Source organism: Spinacia oleracea, chromosome 1 (assembly GCF_020520425.1).
Source record: "Spinacia oleracea cultivar Varoflay chromosome 1, BTI_SOV_V1, whole genome shotgun sequence".
NCBI lineage: Eukaryota > Viridiplantae > Streptophyta > Magnoliopsida > Caryophyllales > Amaranthaceae > Spinacia > Spinacia oleracea.
Window position 1 is genome coordinate 101,931,756 of NC_079487.1, and position 6,814 is coordinate 101,938,569.

Here is a 6,814-nt window from a genome sequence, read left to right on the forward strand (position 1 = left end):
GATCCGTCGATTCCGAATATTCATAGATGGAGTATTTAATGTCATTAAATACTTGATCCGTTTACGTACTATTTGTGTGACCCTACGGGTTCAGTCAAGAGTAAGCTGTGGATTAATATCATTAATTCCACTTGAACTGAAGCGGCCTCTAGCTAGGCATTCAGCTCACTTGATCTCACTGAATTATTAACTTGTTAATTAATACTGAACCGCATTTATTAGACTTATCATAGAATGCATACTTGGACCAAGGGCATTATTTCCTTCAGTCTCCCACTTGTCCTTAGGGACAAGTGTGCATTTCCTAATTCCTTTGTCGCTCGATGCTTGCTCTTGAACATAAGGTAAGAGTTGTCATCCTTATTATGTCCAGAGGTGTTCCTCGGTTTCAGAGTTCAACTGATCAAATAAACAGATAATCATAGCCTATGATTCATCCGAGCACGGCCATGCATTTCACAGTTTCTAGCTCTCCGAGTGGCCTTGTACAACTTTTAAGCATCTCATCCCGATTTATGGGAGGACAATCCCAATCTTGCGATCTTGAGATTAGACTTCGTTTGATAGGTGATTACCTGAGCGTTGCCTTTATAGCCTCCTTTTACGGTGCGACGGTTGGTCAACGTCAAAGCAACCAGTTCTCAAACAAGTAATCTCAAATCACTCATGTATTGAGGATTTAGTGTCTAATAATTTAATGAAATTTACTTATGACAGATTTTCATCTCTTACAGTAAAGTTTCATAGGTCTTGTCCGATACTAGTCTTCCCAAAGTAAATATCTATGCAAATGATTATGACATTGCCATGTCCACATAGTTCAAGAAACAGAACTACTAGTCATCTTGCATTCTAATCGTCTAACGTTTTCTATGCGTCCAATTTTATAGAAAACTCCGATTAGGGACCATTTTCAACCTTTGACATTCAAGTTCACTTGATAGACATTTCTTAGTCACAGGACTGGTCCTGACAGTCTATCTTGAATATATCGTCAAATTGAAGGGACTCATCATTTAATAAACCACAAATTAAATGGAAAAATGAATTCTTTTCATTTATTGTGAATGATTAACCAATAATGTTTTACAAAGATTTAAACTCTAAAACTTTAAAACATTAAATAGAGACATCAAAGCCATTCTCCAATATGCTTGATTCCCATAGCTGCAGTGTGCGAGTTGTGCTTCGCTTGCGGCAGAGGTTTAGTTAATGGATCTGATATGTTGTCATCAGTTCCAATCTTGCTTATCTCGACTTCTTTTCTTTCAACGAACTCTCGTAGAAGGTGAAATCTACGAAGTACATGCTTGACTCTCTGGTGGTGTCTAGGCTCTTTTGCCTGTGCAATAGCTCCGTTATTGTCACAATACAGGGCTATTGGTCCTTTAATGGAGGGGACTACACCAAGTTCACCTATGAACTTCCTTAGCCATATAGCTTCCTTTGCTGCTTCATGTGCAGCAATGTACTCCGCTTCAGTTGTAGAATCCGCAATGGTGCTTTGCTTAGCACTTTTCCAGCTTACTGCTCCTCCGTTGAGGCAGAAGACAAACCCAGACTGTGATCTGAAATCATCTTTGTCGGTTTGGAAACTTGCGTCCGTATAGCCTTTAAAAATTAATTCATCATCTCCACCATAGACCAGGAAGTCATCTTTGCGCCTTTTCAGGTACTTCAGAATGTTCTTGGCAGCAGTCCAATGCGCCTCTCCTGGGTCTGACTGGTATCTGCTCGTAGCACTGAGTGCGTACGCAACATCCGGGCGTGTACATATCATAGCATACATTATTGAACCAATCAATGATGCATATGGAATCCCATTCATTCGTCTACGCTCATCAAGTGTTTTTGGGCACTGAGTCTTGCTTAGAGTCATTCCATGAGACATGGGTAGGTAGCCTCGCTTGGAGTCCGCCATCTTGAACCTATCAAGCACCTTATTGATATAAGTGCTTTGACTAAGTCCAATCATCCTTTTAGATCTATCTCTGTAAATCTTGATGCCCAATATGTACTGTGCTTCTCCTAGATCCTTCATCGAAAAACATTTCCCAAGCCAAATCTTGACAGAGTTCAACATAGGAATGTCATTTCCGATAAGTAATATGTCGTCGACATATAATACTAGGAAAACAATTTTGCTCCCACTGACCTTCTTGTATACACAAGATTCGTCTGCGTTCTTGATGAAACCAAAGTCACTGACTGCTTCATCAAAACGTATATTCCAGCTCCTGGATGCCTGCTTCAATCCGTAGATTGATTTCTTTAGCTTGCATACCTTTTTAGCATTCTTTGGATCCTCAAATCCTTCAGGCTGTGTCATAAACACAGTTTCTGTTAAAACGCCGTTTAAGAAAGCAGTTTTGACATCCATCTGCCATATTTCGTAATCGTAATATGCAGCGATTGCTAACATTATCCGAATAGACTTTAGCATTGCAACTGGTGAAAAGGTTTCATCGTAATCCACACCGTGGACTTGCCTGTAACCTTTTGCAACCAATCTAGCTTTGAAAACTTCAAGTTTCCCATCCTTGTCCTTTTTCAGTTTGAAAACCCATTTGCTTCCAATGGCTTGGTAGCCATCTGGCAAATCGACCAAATCCCATACTTGGTTTTCAGACATGGAGTCTAATTCAGATTGCATGGCTTCTTGCCATTGCTTGGAGCTAGGGCTCGTCATAGCTTGTTTGTAAGTCGCAGGTTCATCACTTTCAAGTAATAGAACGTCATAGCTCTCGTTCGTCAAAATACCTAAGTACCTTTCCGGTTGAGATCTATATCTTTGCGATCTACGCGGGGTAACATTTCTAGATTGACCATGATTCTCACCAGATTCTTCTAAAGATCTCTGAGTTTCATCCTGAATGTCATCTTGAGCATTCTCTAGAGTTTGTTGTTCGACTCGAATTTCTTCGAGGTCTACTTTTCTCCCACTTGTCATTTTGGAAATGTGATCTTTCTCCAAAAAGACACCATCTCGAGCAACAAATACCTTGTTCTCAGATGTATTGTAGAAGTAATACCCCTTTGTTTCCTTTGGATAGCCCACAAGGATACATTTGTCAGATTTTGGATGAAGTTTGTCTGAAATTAATCGTTTGACGTATACTTCACATCCCCAAATCTTAAGAAAAGACACATTTGGAGGCTTTCCAAACCATAATTCGTATGGAGTCTTTTCGACAGCTTTAGACGGAGCTCTATTTATAGTGAGTGCAGCTGTATTTAGTGCATGTCCCCAAAATTCTAATGGAAGTTCGGCCTGACCCATCATTGACCTGACCATGTCTAGCAAGGTTCTGTTCCTCCGTTCCGACACACCGTTCCATTGTGGTGTTCCAGGAGGAGTCAATTCTGATAGAATTCCACATTCTTTCAGATGGTCATCAAATTCATAGCTCAGATATTCACCGCCTCTATCAGACCGCAGTGCCTTAATCTTCTTGCCTAATTGATTCTCTACTTCACTCTGAAATTCCTTGAATTTGTCAAAGGATTCAGACTTATGCTTCATTGGGTAGACATAACCATACCTACTGAAGTCATCAGTGAAAGTGATAAAGTAGCTGAAACCACCACTAGCATTTGTACTCATTGGTCCACATACATCTGTATGGATTAAACCCAATAGTTCATTTGCTCTTTCTCCAACTTTAGAGAAAGGTTGCTTTGTCATTTTGCCAAGTAAACATGATTCGCATTTACCATAATCCTCTAAGTCAAATGGTTCTAGAATTCCTTCCTTTTGAAGTCTTTCTAAGCGTTTCAAGTTTATATGGCCTAATCGACAATGCCACAGATAGGTGAGATCTGAATCATTCTTTTTGGCCTTTTTGGTATTTATGTTATATACTTGTTTGTCGTGATCTAATAAATAAAGTCCATTGACTAATCTAGCAGATCCATAAAACATCTCTTTAAAATAAAACGAACAACTATTGTCTTTTATTAAAAAGGAAAATCCCTTAGCATCTAAGCAAGAAACTGAAATGATGTTTTTAGTAAGACTTGGAACATGGAAACATTCTTCTAGTTCCAAAACTAGCCCGGAGGGCAACGACAAATAGTAAGTTCCTACAGCTAATGCAGCAATCCGTGCTCCATTTCCCACTCGTAGGTCGACTTCACCCTTGCTTAACTTTCTACTTCTTCTTAGTCCCTGTGGATTGGAACATAAGTGTGAGCCACAACCTGTATCTAATACCCAAGAAGTTGAATTAGCAAGTATACAGTCTATAACGAAAATACCTGAAGATGGAACGACTGTTCCGTTCTTCTGATCTTCCTTTAGCTTTGGACATTCTATTTTGTAATGGCCTATTCCATCACAATAAAGACAGCTTGATGTGGACTTGTCCTGCTTTGATTTAGCATTGCCCTTGGACTTTCCACCTTTCTTGAACGGTCTCTTTCTAGCCTTGAGTAAATCTTTGGCTTCACAGTCCAGTATTATTTCAGCCTTTCTGACAAGGTGAACAAATTCTGCAACTGTTTCTTCTCTTGGTTCACTTAGGTATAGTTGCTTGAAGCGACCAAACCCACTGTGTAGTGAATTGAGCAAGACAGAGACTGCCATCCTTTCGCTTATTGGTGTTCCTAGTAGACTTAGGCGATCAAAGTATGAACACATAAGATCCACATGGAACCTCAGTGGGACGCCTACCCTCTGTTTAGTGCGAAGGAGCTGAACATGTGTTTCTTGGACCTCCATCCTATAACACTTGTTGGGAGAACTAACCTTTAGACCAGACATTGATTCAATCAACTCATGGACGTTCAGGTCCCTGTCCTCCGTACTTCCACGACAGATATCCCTCAGATTCTTGATGAGCATAAAAGGTTCATATGCTACAAACCTTTTAGCCCAATCATCAGGGATATTGTTCAGCATGAGACTCATAACCTTTTTGAGATCCGCATCCCAGGCGTAAAATCTCTCAGGGGTCATGTCTCTGGCATAGTAGCTTGGCATGGGATGTGACAGTACATACTCAAGTCCATTGAGTTTGACTATTTCAACTAGCTTAGCTTCCCATTCAAGAAAATTTGTCAGGTTCAGCTTGACCATAAGCTCAGAACCCATGATGATGTTTTGATTGTTGTTTGCCATATTAAAACTACAATTGAAAAGAATAAACAAATAAATAACCATTCACAGTTTCTCTTAATAAACTTAAATTCTAGCATACATGCATAATTCAATGTTTATTAAGCATTTTATTCATGTTATGTGTTCCGGCAGGTGTGAATAAAATGATTCCAAGATCCTAAAATCATTGAAGAACTAAGCACAATTTGTCGACTTAATCCTAGAACATCTTAGGTAAGCAAAAGCCTTTTGCTAATAGTCTAGAAACTATTCTTGGTTGATAGGTACGTCTAAGAACTTATTAGGTAAACCTATCGATTTTGCCACGACATAAAATGACTCCTTACTTATATCGTTGAGTTTCACCAAAACTAACATGTACTCACAATTATTTGTGTACCTTGCCCCTTTAGGACCAATAAGTAACACCTCGCTGAGCGAAAACTATTACTAGATTGATGTAAAGGATATCCAAGCAAGTGTATATTTTGGCATGGCACCTTTTAACTACATTTTTAAGTTTGGAACTTAAGGCTTTTACTATGTTGGTTAGATTTTAAGTGAACTAAAATCCTTAATCATGCAACATAATCAAGCTTTTGATCTCATGCATTTTAAGACATATTTAAAAGCAATAAATAACTTAAACATGCATAAGATAAATGTGATCTAGTATGGCCAGACTTCATCTTGAAGCTTTGACTTCAAAGTCCGTCTTGAAAATCTCCGTGGGAGGCACCATTTTCTTCAAATAGGATAAGCTATAACTAATTACAACTATTTGATGGTTCGCAGACCATATTTGAATTGAAAAATAACTTTGGTACTTTAGACCAATTACATTCAAATTAATGGTACGCAGACCATATTTTCTATCCTATTTGGGCCATACTAGTCACTTCATAACCTGCAAAACAGTACATATACAATATATACCATTCACCCATTCATTATCATGAATGGCCCACTTAGCTGGTTAGTAAAACACATTATGCATCACGTAAATATTTGCAGCAATTAATCAAGGGCACCAATAATCTACCAATTATTCAGTCCTTATTAATTCTAATTAAGTTGTTTTAACCTTAAGGATTTGTAGACCTAATCAAGAGTTTATGACTAAAAAGCGCTCCCACTTAAACCAATAAATTCATATGCTTTACTAATTTTAATCATAAAAATGTATTTCTAGTCTAACCGGAAACATACAATTTTAATTAAAATTTAAAGCTCATATAAATTTATAATTGAATCCAAAAAGTTTAATTTAATTTCAGTCGTTATTTAAATTAATTCATGATTTTAATTTTAGTAAAATAATTAGAATAAATAACATTTATTATAATTACAATATTCAAAATTAAAATCCAAGAAAATAATTTAAATTATTAATTTTAAAATTAATCAAAATTACGTGAACTGAAATTTTCAAATTAAACATTCAAAACGATCTAATCGTAACGCAAACACCCTACGCATTGCACGCCCATGGGCCGCACGCATACAGCCATTGCTGGCCATATGCGCGCAGCCCATGCGCTCGTCGCATAGCTGCTGCTCTACCAATCGCAAGCCATCGCACGCTGTGGTGCTCGCTGCGCGCGCGCCAGCACTCGTCGCACGCGAGCCATCGCTCGCAGTGCGCGCTCGCCAGCGCTCGTTGTGCGCGCGAGCCATCGCTCGCTGTGCGCGCGACATCGCTCGCTAGGCGCGCGA